Consider the following 15,236-nt stretch of genomic DNA (forward strand, 5'->3'; position numbering starts at 1 on the left):
CTTGCCGAAGGGAGATTTGTTGAGAGACAAGTTTTCCCCGCATCAAGTTTATGGCACCGTTGCCAGAGATTGATTGTGCATCAACAATGATTAAATTAGAAGATCACTAGATTGAGCATTTTTATTTTGTGAATTTCATTTTCTGTTTGAGTGATTTACTTTTTGTTTTAGTTAAACTTCTTCCCTTCCCCCTCTTCTCTTTTGTTTTTCTTTGTTATTTTCAATTCTGTTTGCTAACCCACTAACTATTTGATATATTGCATCACCCACAACGAACAGTAATTCTGACACAAATACTTTCTGCACCTATCTTTTCTTGCTTGCACTTGATGGTTGTATGACAGGGAGAAGAAGCGGGGCTTCAACTTCCTTCGATTCTGAACCTGAGAGGACCTTCCTTAGATTAAGGAGGGAGGCAAGAGGAAAGAAAGTGGTTGGTGCTGAGGAAGAAGAGGAATTCTTTGAAACAAACATGGAAGACAACATGGAAAACCATCATGAAGAAAAGGATTACAACCATGGGGGAGGAGGAAGAGCAAATCATGCTGGGGAGGATAGAAGGGTTTTGGGCTCTTACATCAATCCAAACCCAGGCAATTGTGGAAGTAGCATCCAAAAGCCAACAATCCATGCCAACAACTTTGAACTTAAACCACAGCTCATCACCCTTGTTCAGAACAATTGTTCGTTTGGAGGAGGTGTTCAAGAAGACCCCAATCAACATTTGACCACCTTCCTGAGAATATCTAACACAGTGAAGTCTAATGGTGTTCACCCTGACGCCTATAGACTGCTCCTATTTCCATTCTCACTTAGGGACAAAGCAGCCAAGTGGCTGGAATCTTTCCCAAGGAAAAGCTTGACGACTTGGGAAGACGTGGTGAACAAATTCTTAGCAAGATTTTACCCTCCTCAACGAATCAATAGGCTGAGAGCTGAGGTCCAAACTTTCAGGCAACAAGATGGTGAGACTCTATATGAAGCATGGGAGAGGTTCAAGGACTTAACAAGGAGGTGTCCACCTGACATGTTCAATGAATGGGTGCAGCTGCACATTTTCTATGAAGGACTCTCTTATGAGTCAAAGAAGGCCGTAGACCATTCATCCGGAGGATCTTTGAACAAGAAGAAGACTATTGAGGAAGCCATAGATGTTATTGAAACAGTAGCAGAGAACGACTACTTCTATGCTTCCGAAAGAGGGAACACAAGAGGAGTAATGGAGCTAAACAATGTAGATGCTCTGTTGGCCCAAAACAAGCTCATTACCCAGCAGCTGGCTGACCTCAGCAAGAAGATGGAGATGAACCAAGTAGCAGCAATCTCCACTTCATCGACAACCCAAGAAGGAGTGAATGAAGAAGCAGAGGGGAGTCAGGAGCAAGCTAACTACATTGGAAATTCACCAAGGAAAAACTATGATCCATATTCCAAGACCTACAACCCTGGATGAAGAAACCACCCAAACTTTGGGTGGGAAAGTGAGCAAGATCAAAACTAAGACCAGAGATGTTACAACTCCAACAACAATGCAACTCATCAGCAGTTCACACAGAGGACATCTCAACACCCCCACAACAACACTTCTCCACACGCCTATCAAAACCAAAACAGCACATCTAATCCGAATCACTCATCAATTGATGACAAGCTCTCTAAGATTGAAGCCTTACTTAAAGGAATATGCCAAGAGATTCAAGAAAATAAGGTGTTCAAAGAGGAGGTGCGAGCCAATATTAAGAACCAGGGAGAGACCATCAAGAAGCTGGAATTCCAAGTGGGATATTTAGTGATGACATGTCACCATGTCATGTTTTTCTATGCTTTTTCATACAAGAAATTGATGATTTGTGCTTGAATATTGAATGCTTTTGTGCTTAAATGGTATATTTTCTTGATCTTTTAATTTTATAAATCTTGTAGGAAATAAGAAGAAACAGAAGCAAAGAAGCACAAAATAAGCTAAAAAGGAGAAAAAAAGAGCTTCGGGGAATACTTTGAAGTTGGAGTACACTTTGGAGCCTTAGGCCACGCTTTTAAAAGCGTGGCCCATGACCAAATAAAAGGAAAATAGAACAATCAGCACAAAGCTCAGCTCACTTGGAGAGCTGAGCGCTACAAGAGTGCAAAATGAGCTTGGAAAGCAAAATTTTGGCTAAGTTAAAATCTGGGCGCTCACAGCATGACCATGCCTCCTTCAAAGGGCTATAACTTGAGCTACAGATGTCCGATTGATGTGCTTCCAGTTGCGTTGGAAAGCTGACATTCAGAGCTTTCCAACGATATATGGAAATCCATATTTGGCATGAAATTGAAGCACGAACGAATTGCATCTTTAAGGGCTAAAAACAAGCAAAAAAATCAGTCAATGCTTCCACCAAGGCTCGAAGCTGGAACCTCACTCCAAGGCAAAGTAGCGCTCACTTAGAGAGTGCTGTGCTCTCAATAATGCTCACTTTGTGAGCTGAGCTTGGTCTTTCCTTTCCTTGTTTCTTGGCCTCATATTGGGCTCAGCTCACAAAGTGAGCAGAGCGCTACCCATGGGCATCAAGCAGCACAATTTTGACACGGCCAGAGGCAACACAGCGCGCAACAAATTTGGCACCAAGGCACCAATGCTCAGCTCACTTTGTGAGCTGAGCTCTCCCCTGATGCCTTCCCCAAGCAATTTTCACATGGGCCCAAAATTCAACCAAAATTCCATTTAAATTCAATTCTTCTCCAAATTGCATCAAGGCCAACCAAACCCATTTCTCCTCAAATCCAAAGCAAGCAAAGCCCACATCATCACTCAATGGCACAAGGATTAGATAGATTAGGAATTTCATTTAATTGTAATTTGTTTTTCATTTCATTTTCATTTTGTAAAGCCTATCTAAGGCATCATTTTCATCTTTGTTAGAGGCTGGATTTTAGAGAGTATAGGGGAGCTCCATTAGAGAGCTCTCTCTTAGTTTTCATTTTTGTCTTAAATCTTGGGTTGAGAATTGAAGAAATTCTGTTTCAATCTCACCTTGAGAATTTTCTTGTTTACTTTCTCTGCACAATTGAATTTCATTTCTGTTTACTGCTTCATCTTCTACTCTTTCTGCAATTTACTCTTCTTTAATTCTCTTGCAATTGTTCTTGTTGGATCAAGGAAGGATTTGAGATCTAGACTTGTTTTCTAGTCTCTTCCACTCCTAAGATCTTCAACCATCTTTTAATTGCTGCAAATTAAGCATTGCTTTTCTGTTTTTAAATTCTTCAAGCACTTTTACTATTCTGTTTCACTCTTCTTCAATTTTCTTTCTGTTTTGATCTTGAGAGCAAGTGAGCTCTTAGCTTCCTTTCTGTTTTTACTATTTCATTGAAATTGTTAATTTCTTTTTGAGATTTGAGAATTGATCTAAGTCTTCTTGCTGGTTTACTTTTCTACATTTCTATTTCTCTGCAAATTTACGTTCTGCCAATTTTCATTGAGTTTGCTGTGAGCTTGATTTACTTTCCTGCATTTTCCTTTTTTGTCAATTGTTCTAAATTCTACTTCATTGCTCTCTTTAATTTCCAGCACCCCAACCCCCTTTACATTTCATGCAATTTACATTTCTTGTCATTTAAGATTTATGCAATTTACATTTCTTGCTCTTTAAGTTTTCATCCCATTTACTTTCTGCAATTTATAATTTCTTGTCATTTACTTTCTGCTGCTTCAATTGTCACTCAAATCACTCAATGTTAGCTTGACTAAACTAATCACCCACTAAAGTTGCTTGATCCATCAATCCCTGTGGGACCGACCTAACTCTAAGTGAGTTTTACTACTTGATGCGACCCGGTACACTTGCCGGTTAGATTTGTGTGTTGGAAATTCGTTTTTCCACAAAAATACCATCAAGTTTTTGGCGCCGTTGCCGGGGATTGATTTAGATCAACAATGATTAAGTGGGTGAGAAGTCTAGATCAAGCATTTTCTTTATTTTTGTTTTCTGTTTTAAATTGAAACCAAGGTGTTTGAATTTTTGCCTCACTAAGAAATTCTCATCTCTGGTATGAGTAATTTCAATTTTCCTTGGTGTTGTGTTTTCAAAAATTCAAATGGAGTTCAACTCATCTTATGATCAAACAAATTTTATGGGATATTACCCACCATCACCAATCTCTAATGGTGGCTGGGAATATCACCAAGAAATTACAAAGTCTGAGCACTCCAATCCATGGAGATTTGTTTCAGAAACACAAGATGAGCAAGAGAATCATATGGGATATCTTCCTCCACCACAAAATGATGCAAGCTGCTATTCTAATGGTGGCTGGGGGGAGCAAAACCAGAAAACATTTGAGAACCCATATTTCACTTATCAAGAGCCATCTTTACTTGAACGTACCTCCAATTCACTTATACAAAATTGTCCAACCTCACCTTCCAGTTTTTCATCTGAAAATTTTTCATCACTGGACTTTGGCTCCACACAAAATTCTTGCCAAAGCTCACCACCCACACAAATTTCAATGAACCAAGGCCTTTCAAAACTTGAGATCATGTTTGAAAAATATGAGAGAGAGGCACAAATATCCTGGAACGAGCAAGAGAATTCATTCAAAAATATAGAAGTGATGGTAAACCAAATGTTAAGTGCAAGGGAGAAAGTGGAAGAGCAAGAGGAGGAGGCTACTGCATCAAGTGAACTTCCAATGAAGAATGAGGTGGTTGAAAATGAAACTGCACTTGAGGTAACAAAGGAACATTCACAACCCTCACAAACTTCCCTTGAATCTGTGATCGAAAAATATGAAGAAGAGATGAAAAAATCTTGGGAAGAACAACAAACCTCCTCCATAAAAGAACTATTAAGTCAAATATTGGGTGCAAAGAAAGGAGTGGAGGAGCATGAAAGTGAGGAAGTCATTCCAGAGAATTCACACTCAAGTGAAGCAGAAAATCACATGAAGGAAGGGCTCATGGAACCACCAATACAAGAAACTCTTGATGAAAAGAAGACTCCAACAATCACACAACCACCAAGACTTGGATTCAAGGAAGTGAAGGCAATTAACAAAAGCACCAAGAAGAGGATTGTGACCAAGCTACCAAGGACAACATTCAAGAGGAGGTCAACCACAAGCAATCCAACCCCTGGACCAATAGCAAGCAAGCTAAATAAAGCCATGTACAAAAGAAAGCTTGCTGAAAGGAAACCAAGACAGGGGGCAATAGCTGAATCTTCTCCTCCCTTGAGGTCATTCCTCTTAACAAACTGGAAGAAGAGGAAGAAATTAAAGAACAACATGTCAAGCTAATGACACTAAAAGAGCACTTGTTGGGAGGTAACCCAACCGTAGGTATAATTTCTCTTCCTTGCTTTGCTTTCTTTCTTTGCTTTGTTTAAATTCAATAAATTGGCATATGGTTACATTCTAAGTTTGGTGTTGCCTTGCAACAAATTGTTTTCAATCTTTTTGGATGATTGCATCAAATCAAAAATGAAAGTGACACACCAAGATTCTAAGTTTGGTGTGCCACTTATTTTCTATGCAATTCATTCAAGCAACACCACTTGTCTGCATAATCATAATGCCTCTGCAGTTTTATTTTTCTCTTTTAATTTGACACTTTTTCATTCTACTTTCTTTAGTCATTTTTCTGTTTTAAAATGCTTTCATTTTAGTTTGCTTATTTACTGTGTTTGTTAAGACATTACCAAGAGAGCTTTATTCATGACAGATTCTTGGCTTGGTGATTATACTTAACAAATAACAGTTTCACTTGCTTAGTTTTAATTCAAATAAATTGACATATGATTGCATTCTAAGTTTGGTGTTGCTATGCAACAAAAATTTGGTTCCAATTCTTACAAGATACTTGCATTAATTCCAAGTGAAAGTGTCACACTAAGTTTGGTGTGCCACTTATCTTTTATGCCATGTATCATGCACACCTTCTTATATATGCAATCAAAATGTCTCTGTCTCTTGTGCCTTGATTATTATCTTTAACTTTGCTTGCTTAGAACACATGTACTGCTAACATTTCATTGTGTAAGACATTCATGATCCATCTTAGCCCTATAGCCATTGTTCCAATTGTTGCTTGAGGATGAGCAAGTATTCTGAGTTTGGCAAAGGAAAGAGGAAGAATAGAGGAAAAAGGACAACAATAATGAAGATGAACTACAAGGTTGTAGAGTTTCTTTTCCTCTCATTTGTTTCCAGCACTTAAATTGCATGATTGTCTTCATCTTTTCTATTTACATGTGTGTATGAATAAAGCATAGCTTGAATATTGATTTATAACATGTTGCCATGACATTATGACTACCAACTTGAGTCTTGTAAAGCTTAAAGCAGTAAAGTATCATGATCATAAACAAACAAGGCATTAAAGAAGAGTTTAGCATGTGCATACACGTATTGGAAAGCTAGTATGATTAATTGTTGCTCAATTGCATTGGATTTTATTTAATTGAAGTTTTCATCTAGTACATTTTGTGAAATCTTTTGAAAATCATGAAAACCTTGAAGAAGCAAATACAATTAAAGCAAGAAAAGAAAAAGGGAAAGAATGAGAAAGCTGAAGGCTCTGTGTACCAATGGCAATTTATTTGTTAAGTACTTGTGGTGTTTATGTATCAATCCAAATGCTTGAAAACAAAACACTTAGAAGTCAAGGCTAGGCTCAAGTGCAAAAGCACTCCCTCAAAGCTCAAGGTTCTGAGCATCAATGATTAGAGAGTCAAGAAAAGAAAAGAAAAATGAGCTTAATGAAGTCCTCTAATCAAATGCTTGTGGTGCTTATGTATCAAGTGGTAATACTTGAAAACAAAGCATTTAGAAGTCATAGTTTTGTTATCAACTCATGGGGCAAAGCACCCAAAAGGAGAAGCTAAAAAAAGAAAATCAAAAGCTTGTTTCAAGGAAGACTTATAAGAGAAAGATTTCATAAATTGAGCTAGATGGAAGCATCAATCATTTACATTTCTTTTGTGATTGTAGCATGCTTAGAAAACTAGCTTACCATGAACATTGAGTTGCTATTCTTCTTACCTTGGATTGTCAATCTTTATTGCATGATTCTTTTCTTGCTTGGGGACAAGCAAGGTTTAAGTTTGGTGTTGTGATGACATGTCACCATGTCATGTTTTTCTATGCTTTTTCATACAAGAAATTGATGATTTGTGCTTGAATATTGAATGCTTTTGTGCTTAAATGGTATATTTTGTTGATCTTTTAATTTTATAAATCTTGTAGAAAATAAGAAGAAAGAGAAGCAAAGAAGCACAAAATAAGCTAAAAAGGAGAAAAAAAGAGCTTTGGGGAATACTTTGAAGTTGGAGTACACTTTGGAGCCTTAGGCCACGCTTTTTAAAGCGTGGCCCATGACCAAATAAAAGGAAAATAGAACAATCAGCACAAAGCTCAGCTCACTTGGAGAGCTGAGCGCTACAAGAGTGCAAAATGAGCTTGGAAAGCAAAATTTTGGCTAAGTTAAAATCTGGGCGCTCACAACATGACCATGCCTCCTTCAAAGGGCTATAACTTGAGCTACAGATGTCTGATTGATGTGCTTCCAGTTTTGTTGGAAGGCTGACATTCAGAGCTTTCCAACGATGTATGGAAATCCATATTTGGCATGAAATTGAAGCACGAACGAATTGCATCTTTAAGGGCTAAAAACAAGCAAAAAAATCAGCCAATGCTTCCACCAAGGCTCGAAGCTGGAACCTCACTCCAAGGCAAAGTAGCGCTCACTTAGAGAGTGCTGTGCTCTCGATAATGCTCACTTTGTGAGCTGAGCTTGGTCTTTCCTTTCCTTGTTTCTTGGCCTCATATTGGGCTCAGCTCACAAAGTGAGCAGAGCACTACCCATGGGCATCAAGCAGCACAATTTTGACACGGCCAGAGGCAACACAGCACGCAACAAATTTGGCACCAAGGCACCAATGCTCAGCTCACTTTGTGAGCTGAGCTCTCCCCTGATGCCTTCCCCAAGCAATTTTCACATGGGCCCAAAATTCAACCAAAATTCCATTTAAATTCAATTCTTCTCCAAATTGCATCAAGGCCAACCAAACCCATTTCTCCTCAAATCCAAAGCAAGCAAAGCCCACATCATCACTCAATGGCACAAGGATTAGATAGATTAGGAATTTCATTTAATTGTAATTTGTTTTTCATTTTATTTTCATTTTGTAAAGCCTATATAAGGCATCATTTTCATCTTTGTTAGAGGCTGGATTTTAGAGAGTATAGGGGAGCTCCATTAGAGAGCTCTCTCTTAGTTTTCATTTTTGTCTTAAATCTTGGGTTGAGAATTGAAGAAATTCTGTTTCAATCTCACCTTGAGAATTTTCTTGTTTACTTTCTCTGCACAATTGAATTTCATTTCTGTTTACTGCTTCATCTTCTACTCTTTCTGCAATTTACTCTTCTTTAATTCTCTTGCAATTGTTCTTGTTGGATCAAGGAAGGATCTGAGATCTAGACTTGTTTTCTAGTCTCTTCCACTCCTGAGATCTTCAACCATCTTTTAATTGCTGCAAATTAAGCATTGCTTTTCTGTTTTTAAATTCTTCAAGCACTTTTACTCTTCTGTTTCACTCTTCTTCAATTTTCTTTCTGTTTTGATCTTGAGAGCAAGTGAGCTCTTAGCTTCCTTTCTGTTTTTACTATTTCATTGAAATTGTTAATTTCTTTTTGAGATTTGAGAATTGATCTAAGTCTTCTTGCTGGTTTACTTTTCTATATTTCTATTTCTTTGCAAATTTACGTTCTGCCAATTTACATTGAGTTTGCTGTGAGCTTGATTTACTTTCCTGCATTTTCCTTTTTTGTCAATTGTTCTAAATTCTACTTCATTGCTCTCTTTAATTTCCAGCACCCCAACCCCCTTTACATTTCATGCAATTTACATTTCTTGTCATTTAAGATTTATGCAATTTACATTTCTTGCTCTTTAAGTTTTCTGCCCATTTACTTTCTGCAATTTATAATTTCTTGTCATTTACTTTATGCTGCTTCAATTGTCACTCAAATCACTCAATGTTAGCTTGACTAAACTAATCACCCACTAAAGTTGCTTGATCCATCAATCCCTGTGAGACCGACCTCACTCTAAGTGAGTTTTACTACTTGACGCGACTCGGTACACTTGCCGGTTAGATTTGTGTGTTGGAAATTCATTTTTCCACAAAAATACCATCATTTAGCTGAGAATATTTCCAAACCTACTGATAGCTTCCCAAGTGACACAGAGAAAAATCCCAAAGGAGAAGCAAAGAAAGTAAGATGGAAAGATTTCAAAATGGTCACTGTGAGTGATCAAGAGACTGAAGACAAGCAAGGCAAACTTTGCAAACAACCTGAAGACAACTCAACAAAGGAGGAGGATAGAGATCACCAAGAACCAAAAATCTCACAACAAGAGCTGCTGAAGCTCTATGCACCCTTCCCTCAACTGCTCAATGGTGCTGTGGGAAAGAGAATATACTCAAGGTTCCTAGACTTGTTTGCATCTCTGCATGTAAACATACCATTCATCAAGGCAATTCAACAAATGCCTGCATTCATCAAGTATATGAAGGAACTTCTTCCCAGGAAAAGCTCACTCAAAAGAGGCCAGACTATAGTGATGAACAAGGAATGTAGTGCCCTTATTCAACCTGAGTTACCTACAAAAAGAAGAGACCCAGGAAGTTTTCACATCCCTTGTGCCATAGGTGAAACTATGTTCGATAGAGCACTATGTGATTTGGGGGCCCGCATCAACTTACTGCCCTTATCCCTGGCGAAGAGGCTACAGATCAATGAAATAATACCCACAGATGTAATCATCAGACTGGCTGACAAAACTCAAAAGCAAGCAATAGGAGTGGTGGAAAATGTGTTGCTAAAGGTTGGAAAATACTTTCTCCCAACAGACTTTGTCATCCTGGACATGGAAGAGAGTCACACTCATCCAATCATATTGGGAAGACCATTCCTAGCTACGGCCAGAGCACTTATCGATGTAGAGAAAGGGGAGCTAATATTGAGAATCCATGATGAACGACTCAGCTTCAATGTTTTCAAACTCTCACAAGAAATAGATCAAGAGGACAAGGAACTAAGCACAAATGATAATGAGACACTGAAGGAGGAAACAAGCACTGAAGCACAGCCAGTTCATTCTGAGATCCCCTTAATAGATAAACAAGGAAAACAGCAATTGCCACAGCTCAAGGAAAAGTTGGAGGAACCTAAACCTCTAGAGGCAGGTGAAGACAACATCACAACTCCTTGGAAAAAAGAGGTCACCAAGGGGAAGGCAACCTCAAAAGAAACAAAGAAGAAGGTACCAAGGAGATGGAGGAACAAGAAGATCCCTACGGAAGACTTCTCTCCAGGGGATAGAGTTGTCTCAGCTTACTTCCCAGATATTCCCCCTAATCTCCCTACTGTACCATCTCAGTTACCCAAGGTCTTCACTATCAACAGAGTTCTTTCCCTAGAACATGTGGAGATCATTGATCCAACCAATGGATATAAGTCCACAGTAAGAGGGGAGGACTTTAAGCACTACCAACCACCCTGATGAAGGAAAAACATCAAGCTAGTGACGCTAAAGAAGCGCTTCATGGGAGGCAACCCATGTTTTATATGTTTTTAAAATAATGAATAAATCAATGTTTATGAATTTCAACCCAAACTTGACAAACACTTGGTGAAATCTTTATCATGCAGTATATAGTGAAGAACAAGTTTGGTGTTCAAAGCAAACCAAGATGCATGCTAGTCTTGGGAGCTTTGAACAAAACTCTTCATCACATTGCTTCAAACTAAGTTTGGTGTCACCCCATGGTGCCACCAAGATGCATGTAAGGACCCACCAATAGTTAGTTAGTTAGTTGGAATTCATAAATAAACAATCAAATCCTTTCTTCCCTTTTATTAATATTAGCCGTAAAGTTCATATGGTCATTTTAATATTTTTTCTTATTTTTCTTATTTTAAATCTTTATAGGAAAGGAAAAGAAGCATAAAATGGGGATTGATTGGACAATTAAATGGGGGAGATTTTGCCACTTAATGAAGAGCACTACACACATGTCTCAAGAGGGAACGCATGATGAAACGCTGCCATGCAACATTGGAGAAAGAAGACCCTTGAAGACCGAACCAATCACTCTCATTAAGTGATGATCCTTGTCCTTCCTTCATACATAACTGATACACGGAATCGTGATTACACTTTAATTATGTAAAATTCATTGCTCTTTCTTTCCCTGGAAATGGCGCCAAAAACATGATGCCAAGACCATGGTTCACAACTCCGTGTAACTAACCAGTAAGTGCACTGGGTCGTCCAAGTAATACCTTACATGAGTAAGGGTCGAATCCCACGGAGATTGTTGGTATGAAGCAAGCTATGGTCACCTTGCAAATCTCAGTTAGGCAGATATAAATTGATAATGGTGTTTTCGAATAATAAATAATAGAATAGGGATAGAGGTACTTATGTAAATCATTGGTAGGAATTTCAGATAAGCGAATGGAGATGCTTTTCGTTCCTCTGAACCTCTGCTTTCTTGCTATCTTCATCCAATCAGTCTTACTCCTTTCCATGGCTGGCTTTATGTGATACATCACCACTGTCAACGGCTACTTTCGGTCATCTCTCGGGAAAATGATCCAATGCCCTGTCACGGCATGGCTAATCGTCTGGAGGCATCACCCTTGTCAATGGCTTCATCTTATCCTCTCAGTGAATAATATGCTCACGCACCCTGTCACGGCACGGCTATTCATCTGTCGGTTCTCGATCATGCTGGAATAGGATTTACTATCCTTTTGTGTTTGTCACTAACGCCCTGCAATCGCGAGTTTGGAGCTCGTCACAGTCATTCATTCATTGAATCCTACTCGGAATACCACAAACAAGGTTTAGACCTTCCGGATTCTCTTGAATGCCGCCATCATTCTAGCTTACACCACGAAGATTCTGGTTAGGAGATCTAAGAGATATTCATTCTAGCTTATTTCATGTTGAACGGAAGTGTTTGTCAGGCACGTGTTCATAGGGGAGAATGGTGATGAGCGTCACACATAATCATCACCTTCATCACGTTCTTGGGTGCGAATGGATATCTTAGAAGCGAAATAAGATGAATTGAATAGAAAATAGTAGTACTTTGCATTAATCTTTGAGGAACAGCAGAGCTCCACACCTTAATCTATGGAGTATAGAAACTCTACCGTTGAAAATACATAAGTGAAAGGTCCAGGTATGGCCGAATGGCCAGCCCTCAAATGTGATCTAAGATAGCATACAACTGATCAAAGATCAAAAGCTGATCAAAAGATGCCAAATACAATAGTAAAAGGTCCTATTTATAATAAACTAGTCACTAGGGTTTACATGAGTAAGTAATTGATGTATAAATCCACTTCCGGGGCCCACTTGGTGTGTGCTTGGGCTGAGCTTAAGTGTTGCACGTGTAGAGGTCCTTCTTGGAGTTGAACGCTAGTTTTTGTGCCAGTTTGGGCGTTCAACTCTGGTTTTGGCTCCTTTTCTGGCGCTGGACGCCAGATTTGGGCAGAGAGCTGGCGTTGAACGCCAGTTTACGTCATCTATTCTTGGCCAAAGTATGGACTATTATATATTGCTGGAAATCCCTGGATGTCTACTTTCCAACGCAATTAGAAGCGCACCATTTTGAGTTCTGTAGCTCCAGAAAATCCACTTTGAGTGCAGGGAGGTCAGAATCCAACAACATCAGCAGTCCTTCTTCAACCTCTGAATCTGATTTTTGCTCAAGTCCCTCGATTTCAGCCAGAAAATACCTGAAATCACAGAAAAACACACAAACTCATAGTAAAGTCCAGAAATGTGAATTTAACATAAAAACTAATGAAAACGTCCCTAAAAGTAACTAGATCCTACTAAAAACATACTAAAAACAATGCCAAAAAGCGTATAAATTATCCACTCATCACAACACCAAACTTAAATTGTTGCTTGTCCCCAAGCAACTGAAAATCAAATAAGATAAAAAGAAGAGAATATACTATAAATTCCAAACTATCAATGAAACAGAGCTTCAATCATATGAGCGGGACTTATAGCTTTTTGCCTCTTGAATAGTTTTGGCATCTCACTTTATCCATTGAGGTTCAGAATGATTGGCATCTATAGAAACTTCAGATTTCGAATAGTGTTATTGACTCTCCTAGTTCAGTGTGATGATTCTTGAACACAGCTTCTTTATGAGTCTTGGCCGTGGCCCTAAGCACTTTGTTTTCCAGTATTACCACCGGATACATAAATGCCACAGACACATAATTGGGTGAACCTTTTCAGATTGTGACTCAGCTTTGCTAAAGTCCCCAATTAGAGGTGTCCAGGGTTCTTAAGCACACTCTTTTTTTTGCTTTGGACCTTGACTTTAACCGCTCAGTCTCAAGTTTTAACTTGACACCTACACGCCACAAGCACATGGTTAGGGACAGCTTGGTTTAGCCGCTTAAACCAGGATTCTATTCCTTTAGGCCCTCCTATCCACTGATGCTCAAAGCCTTGGGATCCTTTTTATTTGCCCTTGCCTTTTGGTTTTAAGGGTTATTGGCTTTTTCTGCTTGCTTTTTCTTTTTCTTTCTATTTTCTTTCTCTTTTTTTTTTCTGCAAGCTTTGTTCTTTGCTTCTTTTTCTTGCTTCAAGAATCATTTTTATGATTTTTCAGATTATCAAATAACATGTCTCCTAGTCATCATTCTTTCAAGAGCCAACATATTTAACATTCTTAAACAACAACTTCAAAAGACATATGCACTGTTCAAGCATTCATTCAGAAAACAAAAAGCATTGTCACCACATCAATATAAGTTCAAGGATAAATCCGAAACTCATGTACTTCTTGTTCTTTTGATTTAAAACATTTTTCATTTAAGAGAGGTGATGGATTCATAGGACATTCATAACTTTAAGACATAGTTACTACTACTAATGATCATGTAATGAAGACACAAACATAGATAAGCACCTAACATAGAAAACGAAAAACAGAGAAAGCAAGAACAAGGAATGAATCCACCTTAGTGATGGTGGCGTTTCCTTCTTGAGGAAACAATGATGTCCTTGAGCTCTTCTATGTCTCTTCCTTGTCTTTGTTGCTCCTCCCTCATTGCTTTTTGATCTTCTCTTATTTCATGAAGCATGATGGAGTGCTCTTGATGTTCCACCCTTAGTTGTCCCATATTGGAACTCAATTCTCCTAGGGAGGTGTTGATTTGCTCCCAATAATTTTATGGAGGAAAGTGAATTTGAGGCATCTCAGGGATCTCATGGATATGAGCTTCTTGCGCCTCTTGAGCTCCATGACTGGGCTCTTTTGCTTGCTCCATCTTCTTCTTAGTGATGGGCTTGTCCTCTTTAATGAGGATATCTCCCTCTATGTCAATCCCAGCTGAATTGCATAGGTGGCAAATGAGGTGAGGAAAGGCTAACCTTGCCATAGTGGAAGACTTGTCAGCCACCTTATAGAGTTCTTGAGGTATAATCTCATGAACTTCCACCTCTTCTCCAATCATGATGGCCCGGTCTATAGTAACTTCAGACCGGTTGCTAGTGGGAATGATTGAGCATTGAATGAACTCCAACCATCCTCTAGCTACAGGCTTGAGGTCCAATCTTCTTAGTTGAACCGGCTTGCCTTTGGAGTCAACCTTCCATTGAGCTCCTTCTACACATATGTCCATGAGGACTTGGTCCAACCTTTGATCAAAGTTGACTCTCCTTGTGTAGGGGCGTGCGTTCTCTTCCATGTTTGGCAAGTTAAACGCCAACCTCACATTTTCCGGACTAAAATCCAAGTATTTCCCCCGAACCATTGTAACATAGTTCTTTGGATCCGGGTTCTTACTTTGATCATGGTTCTTGGTGATCCTTGCATTAGCATAGAACTCTTGAACCATTAGGATGCCGACTTGTTGGATGGGATTTGTTAGAACTTCCCAACCTCTTCTTTGAATTTCATGTTGGATCTTCGGATACTCATTTCTTTTGAGTTTGAAAGGGACCTCAGGGATCACCTTCTTCTTGCCCACAACATCATAGAAGTGGTCTTGATGGGCTTTGGAGATGAACCTTTCCATCTCCCATGACTCGGAGGTGGAAGCTTTTATCTTCCCCTTCCCCTTTCTAGAGGATTCTCCGGTCTTAGGTGCCATCAATGGTAATGGAAAAACAAAAAGCTTATGCTTTTACCACACCAAACTTAGAATAT

At 38.9% G+C, this 15,236-nt stretch overlaps 1 non-coding gene across 1 annotated transcript; it reads right to left on the reverse strand.

Annotated features, from left to right (window-relative positions):
• Positions 1–925: 925 nt before the first annotated feature.
• On the reverse strand, positions 926–1,029 carry LOC148570865 (small nucleolar RNA R71). Its single transcript, XR_015880250.1, has one exon. It is a non-coding gene; the product is annotated as a small nucleolar RNA R71 (small nucleolar RNA).
• Between the last annotated feature and the right edge of the window lie 14,207 nt (positions 1,030–15,236).

The sequence above is a fragment of the Arachis ipaensis genome, chromosome B3 (assembly GCF_059453495.1).
Source record: "Arachis ipaensis isolate K30076 ecotype BB chromosome B3, ASM5945349v1, whole genome shotgun sequence".
NCBI lineage: Eukaryota > Viridiplantae > Streptophyta > Magnoliopsida > Fabales > Fabaceae > Arachis > Arachis ipaensis.